Source organism: Callionymus lyra, chromosome 3 (genome assembly GCF_982586985.1).
Source record: "Callionymus lyra chromosome 3, fCalLyr1.hap1.1, whole genome shotgun sequence".
Taxonomy (NCBI): domain Eukaryota; kingdom Metazoa; phylum Chordata; class Actinopteri; order Syngnathiformes; family Callionymidae; genus Callionymus; species Callionymus lyra.
The window spans coordinates 18,091,962-18,115,347 of NC_141820.1; the positions used below are offsets into that span (position 1 = coordinate 18,091,962).

At 39.4% G+C, this 23,386-nt stretch overlaps 2 long non-coding RNA genes across 2 annotated transcripts; one reads left to right on the plus strand and one right to left on the minus strand.

The window, feature by feature from the left end:
• Positions 1–36: 36 nt before the first annotated feature.
• LOC148083659 (uncharacterized) lies at positions 37–11,244 on the minus strand. Its single transcript, XR_015710745.1, has 3 exons — positions 11,133–11,244; positions 9,473–9,714; positions 37–581 (listed from the first exon to the last, which is right to left on the minus strand). It is a non-coding gene; the product is annotated as an uncharacterized LOC148083659 (long non-coding RNA).
• Positions 11,245–18,680: 7,436 nt separating this feature from the next.
• On the plus strand, positions 18,681–21,554 carry LOC148083660 (uncharacterized). Its single transcript, XR_015710746.1, has 4 exons — positions 18,681–18,838; positions 19,871–21,136; positions 21,197–21,285; positions 21,366–21,554. It is a non-coding gene; the product is annotated as an uncharacterized LOC148083660 (long non-coding RNA).
• Positions 21,555–23,386: the final 1,832 nt, after the last annotated feature.

The following is a 23,386-nucleotide window of genomic DNA, read 5'->3' on the forward strand; positions in this document are numbered from 1 at the left end:
ATAAAAATAAATATCACAAAGACTGTTTTGATATTTCTCTCTTTTTTAACTCTGCGGAATGACAAGGAAACATGCAGCAGTTTTGTAATTTCCAGCTCTCAGTCTTTGGGCAGGAGCAGTAACAGCAGAAGGCACAAGCACACATCTAAATGTTCCGGGTATCGAATGACACCCAATTGTTCAGTCTATCAAGAAGTCTATCAAAACAGAAACTCACTGGGCAACATTGTCAAGGTACGATCTCATCACAACTACCAATTACCCTGATGTTGTTCACAGGCTGGTTATCAGTTCCTTGATGGGAAATGATGCATAAGCACTAAAAGTTTGTTCATGTCAGAAAGTAGGATGTGTTGTGAAGCGACAGTGGGCAGTGGAAACATACTGGTGGATGATCAGTATGTGTTTAGTCAACACTGTACCTGTAAATAACCTGGTTTTTCAGGTTATATGAAATCCAGCGTCACCTAGCTGCCCTTCCCATTTGTTGGTGTGGAATAAGCATTTTTCCGATGCCTGAGGCAAGATGGAGATGACAATCTTTTTCGGTATTCTCTTGTTTGGATTCACGTTGCTTGCACCTGGTGAGAAAATGTTTTGATGAGAGTATGAGATTGAAACCTATCAAGTAAAGCAGACATCTTTGAAATACACAGTTAGTGTGATGGTTTAAGAATCATAAATGTCACTGAGTAAACCATTAAATTTTGGTTCAGTTTATTGGTTCCAGTAACGTCATCACGACTGACATTTGAAGGCACTGGCAAACCTTTGCCAATGTTTAATTTTTTTGTTCTGCAAAATCCAGGGTTTGCTATAATTTGTGATACGTGAATAATTAAACACAACTCCTATTAGAATTGTTAAATAACAAGGTTTTACAACAGACAATGATTCACTTGAACCATCTCTACAGCCTCAGAGTTTTTATAATCTCTTGCTGATCATTCTGTAACGACTGATTTAAGGCATATCGTCGACATGGAAACACACCTTTTTCTCTTGTGGTGTTAGTATTTCTGATTTGTCTGTTAACGCATCAGCTGAAAACAATTGAAAACCTTATAGTTTACATGCTCAGTCTGCGGGAGGCTTCAAATAACTAACGAAGATGACCCAGTGGTGAACAAGCAGCAAGTACAATGAAGACCTGAACGTAAAAGCCACTTTATGCAAGATTAAAAAAAGGGTTTTGTGTCACAACATCTCACCCTTGTCAATTTACTTGAAACACTGGTGCTCACTCACGGTTGTGAAGCAGTTTGGTGGTCGCTTGTCACTCACAGTCTGTCCTAGCTGCACGTTACGTAAGAATCTATACATTTTGTCTTGTCCTGCTGATGAATAATTTAGTATCAAAGTATTTTGGTGAAATAATTTTCTTTCTGTTATGTGCTGTGGCTTGATCATTATGGTTTTTGTATATAATGTGGCCCACAACTGTAGTGTCTGTATGTCCAGTGAACTCAACAGCTGCTGCAAAACTTAACAAGAACCGGAAGCACATTTCTAAGGAAACTTCCTAGCCATTAAACAAACCAACTCTCAATTTAATCTGTCTTAATTTTGTATATATACTCCTTCAAAAAATTCTTAAGACCTATTTATTTTTTGTCTTTTAAAGTTTTTAAATCGGTATGTGTGTAAACATTGTATTTTTCTGTTGTTTAAGCCCTTCCTGACAATTGCCTGCGGAAGACTCTTTATAAATATAAATGACTTACTTACTTACCTTAAAGGTGAGTTCTACATGCTGACAGTTTTAATCTAACCTTTTTCCTTTTTATAAAGCAAAAAGTGTAAAAATAATAATTCAAATCTTTTTTTCAGGATCAACCTTCACTACTGTGTCAACTATGACCCCTAGAACAACTACAGGTCATACTTCAACCATGACCCCTAGAACAAACAAAGATGTTACTTCAACTATGACCCCTAGAACAGCTACAGGTCATACTTCAACTATGAACCCTAGAACAAACACAGGTGTTACTTCAACTATGACCCCTGGAACAGCTACAGGTCATACTTCAACTATGACCCCAAGAACAAACACAGATGTTACTTCAACTATGACCCCTGGAACAACCACAGATGTTACTTCAACTATGACCCCTGGAACAACCAAAGATGTTACTTCAACTATGACCCCTGGAACAACCAAAGATGTTACTTCAACTATGACCCCTGGAACAACCAAAGATGTTACTTCAACTATGACCCCTGGAACAACCACAGACATTACTTCAACTACGACCCCTGGAACAACCACAGATGTTACTTCAACTATGACCCCTGGAACAACCACAGACATTACTTCAACTATGACCCCTGGAACAACCACAGATGTTACTTCAACTATGACCACTGGAACAACCACAGATGTTACTTCGACTATGACCCCTGGAACAACCACAGATGTTACTTCAACTATGACCGCTGGAACAACCACAGATGTTACTTCAACTATGACCCCTGGAACAACCACAGTTCATACTTCAACTATGACCCCTGGAACAACCCCAGATGTTACTTCAACTATGACCACTGGAACAACCACAGATGTTACTTCAACTATGACCCCTGGAACAACCAAAGATGTCACTTCAACTATGACCCCTGGAACAACCACAGATGTTACTTCAACTATGACCACTGGAACAACATCTGATGTTACTTCGACTATGACCCCAAGAACAACCAAAGATGTTACTTCAACTATGACCACTGGAACAACCACAGATGTTACTTCAACTATGACCCCTGGAACAACCAAAGATGTTACTTCAACTATGACCCCTGGAACAACTACAGATGTTACTTCAACTATGACCCCTGGAACAACCAAAGATGTTACTTCAACTATGACCCCTGGAACAACCACAGATGTTACTTCAACTATGACCTCTGGAACAACCACAGATGTTACTTCAACTATGACCCCTGGAACAACCACAGATGTTACTTCAACTATGACCCCTGGAACAACCACAGTTCATACTTCAACTATGACCCCTACAACAACCACAGATGTTACTTCAACTATGACCCCTGGAACAACCAAAGTTGTTACTTCAACTATGACCCCTGGAACAACCAAAGTTGTTACTTCAACTATGACCCCAAGAACAAACACAGATGTTACTTCAACTATGACGCCTACAACAACCACAGATATTACTTCGACTATGACCCCTGGAACAACCAAAGATGTTACTTCAACTATGACCACTGGAACAACCACAGATGTTACTTCAACTATGACGCCTGGAACAACCACAGATGTTACTTCGACTATGACCCCTGGAACAACCAAAGATGTTACTTCAACTATGACCACTGGAACAACCACAGATGTTACTTCAACTATGACGCCTGGAACAACCACAGATGTTACTTCAACTATGACCCCTGGAACAACCACAGATATTACTTCAACTATGACCCCTACAACAACCACAGATATTACTTCGACTATGACCCCTGGAACAACCAAAGATGTTACTTCAACTATGACCACTGGAACAACCACAGATGTTACTTCAACTATGACGCCTGGAACAACCACAGATGTTACTTCAACTATGACCCCTGGAACAACCACAGATATTACTTCAACTATGACCCCTGGAACAACCACAGATGTTACTTCAACTATGACCCCTGGAACAACCACAGATGATACTTCAACTATGACCCCTGGAACAACCACAGATATTACTTCAACTATGACACCTGGAACAACCACAGATGTTACTTCAACTATGACCCCTGGAACAACCACAGATGTTACTTCAACTATGACCCCTGGAACAACCACAGTTCATACTTCAACTATGACCCCTACAACAACCACAGATGTTACTTCAACTATGACCCCTGGAACAACCAAAGTTGTTACTTCAACTATGACCCCTGGAACAACCAAAGTTGTTACTTCAACTATGACCCCAAGAACAAACACAGATGTTACTTCAACTATGACCCCTACAACAACCACAGATATTACTTCGACTATGACCCCTGGAACAACCAAAGATGTTACTTCAACTATGACCACTGGAACAACCACAGATGTTACTTCAACTATGACGCCTGGAACAACCACAGAAGCTACTTCAACTATGACCCCTGGAACAACCACAGATGTTACTTCAACTATGACCACTGGAACAACCACAGATGTTACTTCGACTATGACCCCAAGAACAACCAAAGATGTTACTTCAACTATGACCACTGGAACAACCACAGATGTTACTTCAACTATGACCACTGGAACAACCACAGATGTTACTTCGACTATGACCCCTGGAACAACCACAGATGTTACTTCAACTATGACCTCTGGAACAACCGCAGATGTTACTTCAACTATGACCCCTGGAACAACCACAGATGTTACTTCAACTATGACCTCTGGAACAACCACAGATGTTACTTCAACTATGACCACTGGAACAACCACAGATGTTACTTCAACTATGACCTCTGGAACAACCACAGATGTTACTTCAACTATGACCCCTGGAACAACCACAGATGTTACTTCAACTATGACCACTGGAACAACCACAGATGTTACTTCAACTATGACCCCTGGAACAACCACAGATGTTACTTCAACTATGACCCCTGGAACAACCACAGATGTTACTTTAACTATGACCCCTGGAACAACCACAGATATTACTTCAACTATGACCCCTGGAACAACCACAGATGTTACTTCAACTATGACCCCTGGAACAACCACAGATGTTACTTCAACTATGACCCCTGGAACAACCACAGATGTTACTTCAACTATGACCACTGGAACAACCACAGATGTTACTTCAGCTATGACCCCTGGAACAACCACAGTTCATACTTCAACTATGACCCCTACAACAACCACAGATGTTACTTCAACTATGACCCCTGGAACAACCACAGATATTACTTCAACTATGACCCCTGGAACAACCACAGATGTTACTTCAACTATGACCCCTGGAACAACAACAGATGTTACCTCAACTATGACTCCTGGAACAACCACATATGTTACTTCAACTATGACCCCTGGAACAACCACAGATGTTACCTCAACTATGACTCCTGGAACAACCAAAGATGTTACTTCAGCTATGGCCGCTGGAAAAATAACAGACATTACTTCAACCATGACCCCTGGAACAACCACAGAAGTTACTTCAACTATGACCCCTACAACAAACACATACTTTACTTCAACTATGACCCCTGGAACAACCACAGATGTTACCTCAACTATGACTCCTGGAACAACCACATATGTTACTTCAACTATGACCACTGGAACAACCACAGATGTTACTTCAACTATGACCCCTGGAACAACCACAGTTCATACTTCAACTATGACCCCTGGAACAACCACAGAAGTTACTTCAACTATGACCCCTACAACAAACACATACTTTACTTCAACTATGACCCCTGGAACAACAACAGATGTTACCTCAACTATGACTCCTGGAACAACCACATATGTTACTTCAACTATGACCACTGGAACAACCACAGATGTTACTTCAACTATGACCCCTGGAACAACCACAGTTCATACTTCAACTATGACCCCTACAACAAACACAGATGATACTTCAACTATGACCCCTGGAACAACCAAAGATGTTACTTCAACTATGACCCCAAGAACAAACACAGATGTTACTTCAACTATGACCCCTACAACAACCACAGATGTTACTTCGACTATGACCCCTGGAACAACCACAGATGTTACTTCAACTATGACGCCCGGAACAACCAAAGATGTTACTTCAACTATGACCCCTGGAACAACCACAGATGTTACTTCAACTATGACCACTGGAACAACCACAGATGTTACTTCAACTATGACCCCTGGAACAACCACAGACATTACTTCAACCATGACCCCTGGAACAAACACAGAAGTTACTTCAACTATGACCCCTACAATTAACACAGACTTTACTTCAACTATGACCCCAAGAACAACCACAGATGTTACTTCAACTATGACCCCTGGAACAACAACAGATGTTACCTCAGCTATGACCCCTGGATCAACCACAGATGTTACTTCAACTATGACCCCTGAAACAACAACATATGTTACCTCAACTATGACCCCTGGAACAACCACAGATGTAACTTCAACTATGACCCCTGGAACAACCAAATATGTTACTTCAACTATGACCCCAAGAACAAACACAGATGTTACTTCACCTATGACCCCAAGAACAAACACAGATGTTACTTCAACTATGACCCCTACAACAAACACAGATGTTACCTCAACTATGACGCCTGGAACAACCAAAGATGTTACTTCAACTATGACCCCTGGAACAACCACAGTTGTTACTTCAACTATGACCACTGGAACAACCACAGATGTTACTTCAACTATGACCCCTGGAACAACCACAGACATTACTTCAACCATGACCCCTGGAACAACCACAGAAGTTACTTCAACTATGACCCCTACAATTAACACAGACATTACTTCAACTATGACCCCTGGAACAACCACAGACATTACTTTAACTATGACCCCTACAACAACCACAGTTAACACTTCAACTATGACCCCTACAACAACCACAGATGTTACTTCAACTATTACCCCTACAACAACCACAGATGTTACTTCAACTATGACCCCAAGAACAAACACAGATGTTACTTCAACTATGACCCCTACAACAAACACAGATGTTACCTCAACTATGACCCCTACAACAACCACAGATGTTACTTCAACTATGACCCCTACAACAACCACAGAAGTTACTTCAACTATGACCCCTGGATCAACCACAGATGTTACCTCAACTATGACCCCAAGAACAACCACAGATATTACTTCAACTATGACCCCTGGAACAACCACAGATGTTACCTCAACTATGACTCCTGGAACAACCAAATATGTTACTTTAACTATGACCCCTACAACAAACACAGATGTCACTTCAACTATGACCCCTACAACAACCACAGTTCATACTTCAACTATGACCCCTACAACAAACACAGGTGTTACTTCAACTATGACCCCTACAACAACCACAGATGTTACCTCAACTGTAACCCCTACAATAACCACAGTTCATACTTTAACTATGACCCCTACAACAAACACAGATGTTACTTCAACTATGACCCCTGAAACAACCACAGATGTTACTTCAACGATGACCCCTGGAACAACCGCATATGTTACTTCAACTATGACCCCTACAACAACCACAGATGTTTCTCCAACTATGACCTTTACATCAACCAGAGTTCATACTTCAACGATGACCCCTACAACAACAACAGATGTTACTTCAACTATGACCCCAACAACAGCCACGGATGTTACTTCAACTATGACCCCTACAACAAACACAGATGTTATTTCAACTATGACCCCTACAACAAACACAGTTCATACTTCAACTATGACCCGTACAACAAACACAGATGTTACTTCAACTATGACCCCTACAACAACCACAGATGTTACTTCAACTATGACCCCTACAACAACCACAGATTTTACTTCAACTATGACCCCAACATCACCAACAATTAAACAGTTTTATAATACAACATCATCACCTTTGAATCCCGTGTTTACAACAAGTATGTAAATGCTCCAAAAAAATGTGATCATAAAATAATTGGCTATTTCCCTTTTCAGCTGGCCTTCAATTGCTGACTCATTTACGAATAAAGCTAACCTCTGATGGGGAATTAAACAATGCCACCATCCTGGACCTTATGAAGCAGGTAAATATATTCCCTTAAAAGTTTCCTGTGGTTTAATTTCAAAGATTAGTTCTTTAAAAGGTTTGTATTATCATTTCCAGTTTTTTCAGGATCAACTGAGTGGAAGTTCCTATAGAATCACTGTGCGGAGCATCCAGGAAATTCCATGAGATAATATGTGAATGATGGAGAAAAATAAAATATGTTATTGCTTTATTTTGAGTAAAAGTGATGCCTTTTACATCTGTTTTGCTGTCCAGAAAATAAAAAAAATGTTGATTGGATTGTAAAAGTCTATTGGAGTCTTTTGTTGGCTTTTGTCATACTGATTTCGAACTGGTCCTTCCTTCTAAATCTAAATGACTCTTCAGGATATTTAACTAATCACACAGGATATTTAACTAAGTTAGGAACATGTAAAAAAAACTCCACACAACCCCCAAAACCCTTAAATGTCAACCCCAGCCCATGCAAGGATGTTTTCTTTTAAGAAATGTTCACCTTGAAGGATTTGAATTTTGGGTGAACTACCATTTTAACAGGATAATTAGTGCCTTTAGAAACAAAATCACCATTCTTTCAGGAAGGCTGAAGCTTTGGTGGTTTTATTTCAGCCTACTACCATGTCTTGTGGATGGAGAATAAGAGTAAGGGTTGATAAAGAAGGATACACATAGAGAAAGCTTGGTGTCTAAAGCTGCTCATCCAACAGTCTAAGCCTAAAGCAACATATCAAAAAGGGCTGGTTCAGGTAGAGCCTGATCCATCCTAACTATAAGCTTCATCAAAAATTAAAGTTTTAAGATCAATCTTAAACATAGAGACAGTGTCTGCCTTCCAGATTGAAGCCGGTAGTTGGTTCCGCAGAAGAGGGGCTTGATAACATCAGGCCCTGGCTCCATATCTACATTTAAATATGGAGCCAGGGCAAGGTTGGTATGTTCGGATTAGATCTGTGATGCATGTTGGTGCTAGACCATGTAAAGCTTTGTAGGCTAAAAGAAGGTGTCACAAATTTAAATATGATTTGAATATGTAAATTAGGGCAAACAAGTCTGCGATTTATTCCACGTTGATCGGGATGTACAAAGGAAAGGGGCTTTTATTTGTGTGCACATGCAGATTCATACATCTGAATATTTTTTTACGTGCCCAATTTTCTGTGTGCTGTAGCCACAAACTTTTTTGTACATGAGGCCCCTGGGGTTATTCTTATTTTCTTCTATAAATGATGAGTAATAGCTGGCTCTGGGTTTCCCAAGAACTTATCTTGCCAGGACTGGTAAAATTCATCGTTTTTCTTGAACGTCATTTCTTCTCTAGTTGTTTAGAATTCTGTTTTAGCTTACGCGTTTCCCAAGTATACCAGGGAGCAGAACTTCTGTAGTAATGTTATATATATTTTTTAAAAAGGTTCACTTTCAGAGCATCTAAGTTCTGGTCAATTTAACTTTAAAATTGCCTATTGGTAAAATTACCTGAAGTTGGAGCACCACCTTTTCATCTTAGTTCAAAGGAAACTTTTATATTTACATGGATAATAATTTAATTAATTGGCTATTATAATAATAGCTTTGATAATTGTCAACTTCTGGAAAAGCTTTACGACGTATCTTATGCTACCTCTGATCACTTTGAAAAATCCCAACACATCAATCAATGCAAGAGTGACAATGTTACAGTTTCTTACGTCGTCGAAAGGAGAGAGGAAGGCTTGATGATGACGAGGCGGTTGAGGTGAGGAGGATGAGGAGGGTGAGGAGGAGCAGGAAGAGCACGAATGAAGGCCCTCGATGTCGAGTCTTCTTGGGTCCGGGCCTAGTTCTTTATTTCAGGCTGGCAAAGATCTTCCTTGAGAGAGTTGGTGTAACCAACTAGAGACGTATCTATACTCGGCTCAAGGGTTCACAAGTCTTTGAAGCACGGATCTTTCTGGAATAGCAAACAGTAGTATCAACAATCAAACTATGAAATAGAAGACAGCACGTCTAAAAGCTTTGTGAGACCCACAGTACATGTTTGAACTTTAAAATATACATATTTATGTTATTGATAGGTGACCCAAGATTGCTGTTATACTATCAGAAAACTACACATACCAACAACAACAAATACTGAACGACTAACAGGGTTCATGAAATGATTTATTTGTTTGTAGTGGCCTGTGCTACATCAAAGGGTTAATTCTCTATCTTCAGGAGGCATGAAGGCCCTTGTAATGCTGATATTTACATGACACATTTAGATGGTCTCCTACTATCATGTGAGAAGTTTGGTGTCAATGAGTCCAAAAATGAGAGAGAGGTTGTCATTCTTCTGTCAAGATGGTCTCTGAGTGTAACAGAATGACCAGATCTGATCTTCCAGGACTGGACTTAGGCAACTTTTTTTCTACTTGGACCTCAGAGCTGATATTTGGATATGCTATTCTAGACTCCATTCTGAGTTGAACTGTGGTGGTTTGATGTTGCTATGAACTTCCTGTGCCCCATGGTATCATGGCAAACTTGGAGAAATCTGCACTTTGAAGCTCTATAAATCGACCATTGTTAATTTAAATGATCTGAAACTTTTAGAGGTTCTTCATGTTCCATTTGTACACATACGTTTTCAAGGGCGTTTTTCTAGGTGCTTCCTGAAGCTACTTCCGGTTTGGGAGGAGTTATCATTATGGTTCCACCAGCATATGATTTTAGAGTTGTCAGAGGTCACACAGACCAGGTTTCATATGTCTGAGGGTCACAGAGATGAAATAAGAGCAAAAGAGCAACAGTCATGAAAAACACGTTTTTGGCCCCGGTTCATTCCCAAACATGATATACATGTAATAAATAAATAAATACAAGCAAGTATACTTGATCATTCAGAGATAAGCTCTCCATGTTTCCTTCATCCATTGTTTGATGGTGTTTCCATCTGGTTTACCTCTTTATGCTGGAATTTAAAATACTTTTCATTACTATTTTATATATACTAATTAATTGAAAGAAAACTGCAACAGATCAAATCCCTCATCCAAAAGGGTTAAAATAAACGTATACTTATATAATTAAATACGATAAATATGTTATCTGTATTAATATGCGGAAGGGATAAATGAAATCAATATCTTGAATTTTAATAAAATAAATCGCCTACCATGACCTACCAATATAGCAAACTTTTTATTGGAATATAAATATATTTTCGCCCTTTCAAAATAACAAACAAAATACGTGTGTGAGTTACATTATAATTTAAAAAGCTAAGTTTTAGCGAACTAGCTCTCGTGTTAACGCACCACAGAAAGTTACATTACACGCAATGAAACCTTATTTCTGAGTCAACTTAAAGCAATTATTATATCTTACCTCAATAGACGAGTGACGCGCACCTGGTTCCGTCAAGTTACTGCACAAACGTGGGCAACAAAAACGCATGTTCTGGGACGAGTAACAACAAGTCTGACGTCAACATCCGAAGGTTTGGTGGAAGTTGCGTGTGCGGCAGTTTGAAAACTTTTTAGCTGACGCTGAAACTACAAAACTTAACTCGGTCTTTATACAAGCACACATCTACAATTGTATTCCATAGCGCTTTAAACAAACAAGCACAATATCTAATTTTATTCCTGTGGTGTGACGGCTCTACATTCCTGCATGATCAGTTTATTAGCATGTGTGACGTCACCTCTGCAGGATCGCGATTAATGTTGACAAACGTCACGTAGACGCTCATAATCGCAGCTAAATAAAAAGAAAAAATATGTCCATAAACGCAATCTCAATGAAAGATTCTATTTTCATAGAAAAGCGCACCGGACTATAAAGAGGATCAAGCGAAATAGGACATCCAGTCTTTATTTTACTCATTCATAAAACAATGTCATTATTATGGAGTTGTAACACCTAAAAATATACAATATAGTCACTTTTACAGGACCTTTTAAGCATGTATTACTCCGCGAGAGCCTCTTGACTTCCGCGATGCGTGAACAATCAAAGCTTCAAAAAATAAAAATTAAGCATTTTTTACCAATTTATGGTCGTCGTGTATGACCTCAAAGTGGTTTGAGGTCGTTAAGCACAATCGGGGGTAGAATCGCAGTGTTGACATTAAACATTTCAAGTGCGCCTCATAGTCTTAGAATTACGGTAACCAAATGACAACAGCAACACAGCACGTCACATTAGCATGGCAACGACGAGTAAGGCGACACGTCAAATGTAACCCAGGTCGTTTGAATCCGACGTCGGGGAGTGCTCTGTATATTACTGGGGGACCCGGGTAGGCTAAAACCGATGTTTTTGTCCCCCCTGTAACGTCACCTTAGGGACGCGAGGGGGAAATTGCACGGCGTAGGACGGTATGACGCCTTGGGTGTGAGGACGTGTTGAATAAACCTAAATGTGTTGCAATCAAAATCAATGATGTCACACCAGTGTCATTAAAAATAAATCCCACTTTTCTTTTAACTTTTAATGATCAGGTTGATCAGGAGAGCTGGCTCAGTGGCTGAAGCTGGACTCACTGGTGACAGTTGCAGAGATCACTCGACAAACTGCTGTCCATCATGGCAGATGAAAGTAAAGTAATTTCTATTTGTAGAGCGCCTTTGTTGACCAGGGTCACAAAGCACTTAAACCATCAAAACAATACTTAATAAAATATATACTTAAAAGGTCAAGATAGGGGCGGAGCTTGGCCGTGTAATGGAGTAGACGTGTTAGCCTTGTGCTCCGTGAAGAAGTTATACTTTTACAAAAAAAACTTTCTGGCACCAAAGAAATCCCAACTTTATTCGTCTGGAATACATAATTTAAACAGGATGCCCAAGAAGGACGATAGCGAGAAAAACTCCAGAGCGGCAAATGCCAGTACACGAGTCTGTGTTAGCAACAAGGACATACTAGCTGCTATCGCTAAACAAGGTGACGAACTGGCCAAAGTGTGTGAATTGGTGAATTCCCTTAAAACTTCTATTGAGGGTCGTTTGGACACCATCGAAGGTAACCTTTCGGCCCTTCAGAAGGATAACCTGGACGTACACCAGCGCCTGGACGGCGCGGAAGAGGCCTTATCGGCGTCCGATTGGAGTCCGTTTGTGAAGGCCTAAAGTCGGCTAACGGTATGCTAAAAGCTAAGCTAAACGACTTGGAGGGGCGCTCCCGACGACTCAACATCCGGATTGTGGGCATCGCGGAGGGCGAAGAGGCAGGTAACCCCACCCGGTTCGTCTCCCAGCTCATCCCCGAACTACTGGGCAAAGAACACTTTGAGAAGCCTCTCAAGGTCGACAGAGCTCACAGGATCCATCGAGCTAAACCGCAGGCCTCGGAGCGGCCCCGAGTCTTCATGGCGAAGCTACACAACGACAGCGACGTGGGAAAGATCTTTCGCCTGAACCGACAACACGGCCCTTTACACCATAATGGAAAGAGGATCTACATCTTTCCGGATTATACCGCTGAGGTGCTGGCACAACGTCAGTCTTTCAACATCGTGAGGAAGAACCTGGATGAAGCTGGTGCAAAGTGCTCTCTGCGCTTCCCTGCCATACTGCACGTTGTTTACAACAACACCACCTCGGTGTTCAACACGGCTGAAGATGCTGAACGGTTTGCCAAATCCTTGCCAAACAAGTCATAAACTTATTGTGGTAACACTGTTCGCACAGCGTTTAAATGTTTAACAGTCCCTGTTAAGTTTGATCAATGCGTTATTGCATTAATTTGTTTATTGTCACTATGGTAACGTTCAATCTCTTTTTTTATTATATACGTTTTCAACTGTTCAATTGTTCTTGGTATTCCATTTTTTTTTTACAATATGCAGACATGCTGATAAGCAGTGTGCTGCTCAGTATTGTACATTTGGGATTTCTTTAAAATAATTATTCATTTATTTGTTTCCAATTATTTTTCTGGTGCTCTGTATTATATTCCACGGACTCAAGAGTTGGGTTAGTGTTTGTTCTATTACCAAAAGCTTGCTTGAATTTGGGATATGTGGGGTTTTGTTGTTTTTACACAACAAGTGGGTTTGAGTTTTTTATATAATTTTCACTTTTTTTTTTTTTTTTATCATTACTTTTGACAGCTGTCAGGTTTCTTTCTGTGCATATGCAAAAAATGTGACACTATTCGATAATGGTTAATAATTGTAGTGCGGGTTCAGGATCTGTTCCAATTACATTTACATCTTGGAACTGTAGAGGTTTGGGTAGCGCCATTAAAAAAGCAAAGGTATTTTCACATCTTAAGTCTCTTAATTCTGATATAATCTACTTACAGGAAACTCACATTCGACCTTCTGAGCAGAGACGATTGAGGGCTAACTGGGTCTCGCATGTATATCAGTCTTCATTTTCCTCCAGGGCCAGAGGTGTTGCCATTCTTATCCGCAAAACCGTCCCATTCGAGCTCCATTCCATAACCACAGACCCAGGTGGGAGATTTATTGTTGTTACCGGCTCCATCAACTCATTTAATTTAACTCTACTAAATGTTTATGCGCCTAATTTTGATTCACCTGACTTTTTCAAGAACATTTTTGATGTGGCTGCACAGTATAGTAATCGCAGCTTAATAATTGGGGGAGATCTAAACTCTAACCTAGATCCTGTACTAGACCGATCATCTTTGAAAACAGCTTCATCCTTGAGATCAGTTCCTGTTATAAATAACTTAATCAAACAAATGGACCTAGTAGATATATGGCTCCTTCAGCACCCATCTAATAGACAATATTCTTTTTTTCCCCCGTACATCATACCTTTACTAGGATTGATTACTTTATTTTGGACTCAAAGCTAATTTCAAATGTTACTCACTCGACCTACCATAATATTATTGTATCAGACCATGCCCCCATCTCAATGAAAATAAATTTTAACATCCCCACCCGGCCATATAATTGGAAGTATAACCCTTATCTGTGCCAAGATCATACGTTCACACAATATATCACAAATAAGATAACAGACTTCACTCTGTGCAATGACAATGGGACCGTTTCAGACAATACACTATGGGAGACACTAAAAGTGGTGATCAGAGGTTACATTATATCACACCAATCACGGCAAAAAAAGCTCAGACGCCAGAGATTCCAGGAGATTGAAACAGAATTAACGAAACTAGAAACTGACTACCAAAATACAAATTCGGATGATACACTACAGTCCATGCTAAAGCTTAAATATGAATACAACCACTTGCTCTGCGATCAGGTAAAAAACTACATAATGCGATTAAAACAAAAACATTTTGAGTTAGGAGATAAACCACACACACTACTTGCCACTCAGCTTAAGGGCATCAGATCCGCCACCGCTATCAACAAGATACTCTCTCCAGATGGACAGTTGATAACAGATCCCAAATCGATCAATGGTAGATTTTTGGATTTCTATACTGATGTGTACGCCTCAAAATCCAAAGCGACAGAAGCAGACATAAAGACATTTCTTAATATGATCAATTCACCCACTCTTCCAGCTAAAGCCAGAGACGAAATAGATGCAGAGATCACCTTGGATGAGATCAAATTAGCTATTCGGCAATTCCCTAGCGGTAAAGCTTGTGGCCCAGACGGATACGGTATAGAATTTTATAAATCACATATTGACTTACTTTCCCCTTTATTACTTCGCATGATAATCTGCTCATTAAAAGAAAATTCACTTCCCAATACGTTATACGAAGCTAATGTCTGTCTGCTTTTGAAAAAAGAACGTGATGGTGCAGAAGTTACATCATACCGACCCTTAAGCCTTCTAAATTGTGATCAGAAAATAATAGCTAAAGTTCTTACAAACAGACTGTCCAAACATATACATAGTTTAATCCACTCTGATCAAACAGGTTTCATACCAAACAGGTTTCCACTTTCAAATACACGACGTATTCTAAACATTGTTAATTCCACAACGCATCCTCATTCTGCAATTATATCTTTAGATGCGCAACAAGCATTTGACCAAGTCGAATGGAAATTTATGTTTTTAGCTCTCCGTAGGTTTGGTTTTGGCGACACATTTATTTCATTTGTTAAAATTCTTTATAGGGATCCTAAATCCTCTATACTAACAAACTTTGACAAATCCCCCCCTCTTAGCTTGAACAGAGGCACTCGACAGGGCTGTTGTTTGTCACCAATGCTTTTTGCTTTGGTGATTGAGCCTCTCGCCATTGCAATTCGGGACAATGTAAATATTGAGGGCATCAAATGTGGCATGATTACCTCTAAGATCAGTCTGTATGCAGATGACCTGATTCTTACTCTATCAAACATTCAAAGCTCCCTTCCACCACTCCTTGAATTTATGAAAACATTCGGCCAACTTTCTGGTTTTACTATAAACTGGAACAAAAGTGTCCTCATGCCGCTAAACAATGACCTTGACCAAAACTTCCTTTCAAATCTTCCCTTTAAGCTTTCAATCGATTACTTTACTTACCTGGGCATAAATATCACTAGAAATCCCAAATACCTATTTAAGAAAAACTACTTGATCATCACTGATAAAATTAAAACACTGGTTGAGAGATGGAAGTTATTACCTCTTTCTCTTGTTGGACGTATCAATGCTGTTAAGATGACGATACTTCCTAAACTAACTTATCTGTTTCAAAATCTCCCTATATTATTAAAAACATCATTTTTCAAAAACATTGACTCAATTATCATGCCCTTTATTTGGTCCTACAAGCACCCCCGAATATCCAAGGATCACCTACAAAAATCGAAAGTTGATGGGGGCTTTGGTCTCCCTGTCTTCCGTCATTATTATTGGTCATGTAATGCGAGAAATTTTATTTTTTGGAATCCACTAAAACATGTAAAAACTGAATCTGACTCTCTTTCCCCACTTTGGCCTGTAATTGAGACCAACAAATTAATAACAAGTCAGGGTTTGTCGCCATCTGCTGTCTTACTCTCAAACGTTAAGCTTCAAACAAAAAATATCCACGATTTCGTACTTCAAAATTCCTTTAAAATCTTGGCACAGATAAAGAAGACGCTCAACATAACAGAGCAATCAGTCTTAAGTCCGTTATGTAACAATCCTGCCTTGAAACCAGGCCAAACAGACCCGGTGTTCATCGACTGGGCTAAGAGAGGCCTTACAACAATTAAAGACCTGTATATAGATGGCACCTTTGCTTCATTCGGGCAGTTAAAGGAAAAATTTGAGTTGCCAAACAACCATCTTTTTAGGTATTTTCAAGTGAGGAACTTTGTCAGTAAGTCTTTTCTTAATTTTGAATCGCTCCCGATAGACCACAACTTTTTTACCATTGTCTCGAAGTCTCCCACCTGTAAACATCTTATCAGCCATCTTGTCAAACTATTTGAAACTAAGCCGTCGTCAAATCACATTCACGATGCATGGGAAAGGGATCTGAATGTGAGCATTCCTGAGGAGGTGTGGAACGACTCTTTGTCCACAATAACATCTTGTTCCATAGATGTACGACTACAGCTCATTCAGTTTAAGGTTGTTCATCGGCTCCATTACTCTAAGACAAAATTGAATCGAATTTTCCCAAATGTTTCGTCAATATGTGATAAATGTAAACAATGTGATGGTACTCTTGCACACCTGTTCTGGTCCTGTCCAAGTCTCACTTCTTTCTGGTCCAATGTTTTTAATAGTCTTTGTGTTGCATACAATCAGACTCTTGTACCAGATGGATCATTGGTTATTATGGGTTGTACCAACGATACAAAAAAGCTTCCCAAAGCATTTCAGCAGGCCCTCGCCTTCGGTTTGGTTGTGGCAAAGAAGACTATTCTTCGGGAGTGGAAGTCAGCTTCTCCTCCATCATACAAAGTCTGGATGAACGACATGGCCTCATGCCTCTATCTGGAGGAGATTCGATTTTCCCTTTCTGGGAATGCAGGAAAGTACAGAAAAATCTGGGATCCTTTCATTCAATTCATTAAGAGAGACGCATAGACATTTATAAATTATCCTTGAGCTGGACTTTTCTCCTGGACACCGAGGTCCTTTGAACCCCTTGATGTACTACAAGAGTGTTTATTATCATTAAGCTTTTGCCTGACAGTTGTTTTATTTTATTTTATTTATTTTCTTTTTTCTTTTTAGTATTTTTTATTTATTTTTTCTCTTATATTTCTACTCTTGTCTACTTTATTCGGTACAGTGTATTCTTGTTTCTTGTTATTTTAATTGTCTTTGTTTCCTGTGCTTTAATAACCTGGTTTTCTTTTGTACTCTTGAACATGTTTGCACTTTGTTATAAAAATTGTATAAATAAAATATATTAAAAAAAAAAGAAAAAGAAAAAAAAAAAAGGTCAAGATAACACAGAGACGAAACACAGGAGTTACAGAAAATCAAGGAAAAGTCTGCACAAATAAAAATGTCTTGAGATGTTTCTTGAAGGAGTCAGTAGATCCATCAAACACAGAGGGAGAGGAAGATCGTTCCAAAGCTTAGGAGCAACAGCCTGGAGGGATTTCTCTCCTCTGGTCCTGAACCGCGTGCGTGGAACCATCAGTAGATTCTAATCCACAGACCTCAGAGACCGAGCTGGGTTGTAAGTCTGGATCAGATCAGTGATGTAAGGTCTGACCATGAATAAATCTGAAAGTAAGAACCAGAGTTTTAAAATTGATCCTAAAAGAAACTGAAAGACAGTGAAGAGATTTAAGGATCAGAGAAATGTGAGTTTTTAAGTCTATCAAAACAGAAACTCACTGGGCAACATTGTCAAGTTACGATATCATCAAAACTACAGATTACACTGATATTGTTCACAGGCTGGCATTTGCTGGTTATCAGTTCCTTGATGGGAAATGATGCAGAAGCACTAAAAGTTTGTTGTTGTCAGAAAGTAGGATGGGTTGTGGGTGGTTTGTATGTGTTTAGTCAACACTGAACCTGTAAATAACCTGTTAGTGAAATCCAGCGTCACGTAGCTGCCCGTCCCATTTGTTGGTGTGGAGGAAGCTGTTCTTTTTATTCTCCCTTCCAATGCCTGAGGCAAGATGGACACGACAATCTTTTTCGGTATTCTCTTGTTTGGATTGACGTTGCTTGCACCTGGTGAGAAAAAGTTTTGATAACTAATGAGATTGAAACCTATCAGGTAAAGCAGTCACCTTTGAAATACACAGTTAGTGTGATGGTTTAAGAATCATTCATGTCAATGAGTAAACCATTAAACTTTGGTTCAGTTTATTGGTTCCAGTAATGTCATCGCGACTGACATTTGAAGGCACTCTTTGCTACACTTTGCCAATGTTTAATTTTTTTCTTGGGCAAAATCCAGGTTTTGCTATCATTTGTGATATGTGAATAATTCAACACAACTCCTATTAGAACTGTTAAATAACTAGGTTTGACAACAGACAATGATTCACTTGAACAATCTCTAGAGCCTCAGAGTTTTCATAATCTCTTGCTGATTATTCTGTACCGTTTGATTAAAGGCATATCGTTGACATGGAAACACACATTTTCCCTTTTGTGGTGTGAAGTTATTTCTAATTTTTCTGTTCACACATCAGCTGAAAACGATTGAAAAATTCTCACCCTTGTCAATTTACTTACGTACATTTGTTTACAAAACAACTGTGGTGTCAGTTTCTAGTTTTTATCTAACACAAACATCAAACATCATAAAAAACACTGGTGCTCACTCACCGTTGTGAAGCAGTTTGGTGGTCGCGTGTCACTCACAGTCTGTCTTAGCTTCACGTACGTTACGTAACAAGCTATACATTGTCTTGCCCTGCTGATGAATAATTTAATATGGATTTTTCTTAAAATATTGAAAATAAATACTTTGATGAAATATTCCTTCTATATTATGTCTTGTGGCTTAATCATTAAGGTTATTGTATATAATCTGGCCAAAAAATGTACTTTCTGTGTTTCCAGTGAACTCAACAGATGTTGCAAAATTTAATTTTGTGCTTGGTGACCATTGCCTGTGAAAGACACTTTACTAATATAAATTACTTACTTACTTACCTTATAAGTGAGTTCTAGATGCTGAAAGTTTTAATCCCACATTTTCCTTTTTATACAACAAAAAGTGTTGAAAAAATTAATTAATTGTAATCATTTTTTCAGCATCAACCTTCAGTACTGTGACCCCTGGAACAACCAGAGATGTTACTTCAACTATGACCCCTACAACAATCATAGATGTTACTTCAACTATGACCCCTACAACAATCATAGATGTTACTTCAACTATGACCCCTACAACAATCATAGATGTTACTTCAACTATGACCACTGGAACAACAAAAGCTTTTACTTCAACTATGACCTCTGGAAGAACCATGGATGTTACTTCAACTATGACCCCTGGAACAAGCACAGCTCATACTTCAACTATGACCCCTGGAAGAACCACAGATGTTACTTCAACTATGACCCCGGGAACAACAAAAGCTTTTACTTCAACTATGACCTCTGGAAGAACCATGGATGTTACTTCAACTATGACCCCTGGAACAAGCACAGCTCATACTTCAACTATGACCCCTGGAAGAACCACAGATGTTACTTCAACTATGACCCCTGGAAGAACCACGGATGTTACTTCAACTATGACCCCTGGAACAACCACAGCTCATACTTCAACTATGACCCATGGAAGAACCACAGATGTTACTTTTGCTATGACACCAACAACAACCACAGATTTTACTTCAACTAAGACCCCTACAACAACCACAGATGTTACTTCAACTATGACCCCCACAACAACCACAGAAGTTACTTCAACTATGACCCCTACAACAACCACAGATGTTACTTCAACTATGACCCTGACAACAACCACAGATGTTACTTCAACTATGACCCCCATAACAACCACAGAAGTTACTTCAACTATGACCCCTACAACAACCACGGATGTTACTTCAACTATGACCCCCACAATAACCACAGATGTTACCTCAACGATGACCCCTGAACCAACCACAGATGTTACTTCAACTTTGACCCCTACAACAAACACAGATGTTACTTCAACTATGACCCCTACAACAAACACAGATGTTACTTCAACTTTGACCCCTACAACAACCACAGATGTTACCTCAACTATGACCCCTACAACAACCACAGATGTTACTTCAACTTTGACCCCTACAACAAACACAGATGTTACTTCAACTTTGACCCCTACAACAACCACAGATGTTACCTCAACTATGACCCCTACAACAACCACAGATGTTACTTCAACTTTGACCCCTACAACAAACACAGATGTTACTTCAACTATGACCCCTGAACCAACCACAGTTCTTACAACGTCACCAACAATTAAACAGTTTCATAATACAACATCATCACCTTTGAATCCGGTCTTTACCACAAGTATGTAAAGGCTTATAAAAAAGGTTTGATAATAAATTAATTGTGTATTTACCTTTTCAGCTGGCCTTCAATTCCTGACTCATTTACGAATAAAGCTAACCTATGATGGGGAATTAAACAATGCCGCCCTCCTGGACCTTATGCAGCAGGTAAATATATTCTCTTAAAAGTTTCCTGTGGTTTAATTTCACAGATTAGTTCTTTAAAAGGTTTGTATTATCATTTCCAGTTTTTTCAGGATCAACTGAGTGGAAGTTTCTATAGAATCACTGTGCGGAGCATCCAGGAAGTTCCATGAGATAATATGTGTCCTGGATGAATGATGGAGAAAATCAAACATGTTATTTCTTTAGTTTGAGTAAAAGTGGTGCTTTTACATCTGTTTTGCTGTCCAGAAAATACAAAAATGTTGATTGGATTGTAAAAGTCTATTGGAGTTTTTTGTTGGGTTCTGTCATACTGATTTCTAACTGGTCCTTCCTTCTAAATCTAAATGACTCTTCAGCATTTTCATCACACGGGATATTTAACTAAGTTAGAAACATGTAAAAATGTTAAAAACTCCACACAACCCCCAAAACCCTTAAATGTCAACCCCAACCAATGCAATCATCTTCTCTTTTAAGAGATGGTCACCTTAAAGGATTTGATTGTGGGTGAACCACCATTTTAACAGGATAATTAGTGCCTTTAGAAACAAAATCACCATTCTTTCAGGAAGGCTGAAGCTTTGGTGGTTTTATTTCAGCCTACTACCACGTCTTGTGGATGGAGAATAAGAGTAAGGGATGATACAGAAGGATACACATAGAGAAAGGTTGGTGTCTAAAACTGCTCCTCCAACAGTCTAAGCCTAAAGCAGAATATCAAAAAGGGCTGGTTCAGGTCGAGCCTGATCCATCCTAACTATAAGCTTTATCAAAAATTAAAGATTTAAGATCACTCATAGAGAAGGTGTCTGCCCTCCAGACTGAAGTCGGTAATTGGTTCTGCAGCAGAGGGACTAGATAATATCAGGCCCTGGCTCCAAATATACATTTAAATATGATTTGAATATGTAAATGAGGGCGTGGAAAGGGACGAACAAGTCTGCAATTAATTCCAAGTTGATCCAGATGTGCAGACGAAAATTCATACATCTGCATATTTTTGTACGTTCCTCATTTTCTGTGTGCGGACATTTTTAGTAGAAGATCCAGGGTTTTTCTTATTTTCTTCTATAAATTATGAGTAATAGCTGGCTCTGGGTTTCCGTATAAATTATCTTGCCAGGACTGTTAAAATTCATCGTTTTTTGTTCGTCATTTCTTCTCTAGTTCGTTATGCGTTTCCTGAGTATACCAGGGAGCAGAACTTCTTCTGTTTACAGTCTTTTGAGTTAACAGTGCAATTAAGTTAAGCGTCTTATGTAGCAAGCCTGCCATGGTGACTGCTGAGAGAGAGAAGGAGAGAAGAGAGACATTTTGGCCAAATGATGGACCTTTCAATTGCCAGGGAAGCTGACATTCTCGTGTACATTTAATTAAAATTGGACACACTTTAGTTTTTGTCATCTGGCTCTTATTGTCACCTCACAATTCACAACCGGAAATTCGGGAAATCTCACTTACTTAACATGTAATAAATATGGTTTAAATTTTAATCGTGGGAGGGTTTTGCACCCCTTTACCTGGTCCTAGCCCTTTGTCCACAAGGACATTTGAAAAAGCGCTTTCCTGGTCCCCTTCATCTTCTCCTCCATCTGCTCCTTCTTCACCAGAACATCAAAATAGCGTTCCTGCAGCTGATACTCTGCCTGAGTCGACGAACAAGCTCAGGTTTGACTCTTTCCAGTTTGGTAAAAATCATGTTAAATCGCCTCCTTGGTTCAGGTCTATGCAGTGTCATTATATTTAGATGAAAAAATACGTAAAACATTTGTACAGCTGACAACAGTATTCATCTCACCGCCTGCAGCACAAGTGTGTGTCAAGATTTGGCATTAAGGATCTTCTGGAACTCCTCTGACTGGATAAAGTCAAGTTGTTCTCGCTTCTTCTTCTGTGCCGGCAGTAGTCGTGCCTTTTGTTCCTTCTGTTTCTACATCTTCGTCCTCAATGTCATCAATATCTTCAAAGACATCCGAAGCAGCTGCCTTAGTATTCTGTTCCTGGACCTCTGCCTCCTCCTTGTACTCTTCTTCGCCATCATCCTCCTGGTCAAACAGGTCGTTGAAATCATCTTCCAGCTGCAGGACCAGCCTGCTCGTCA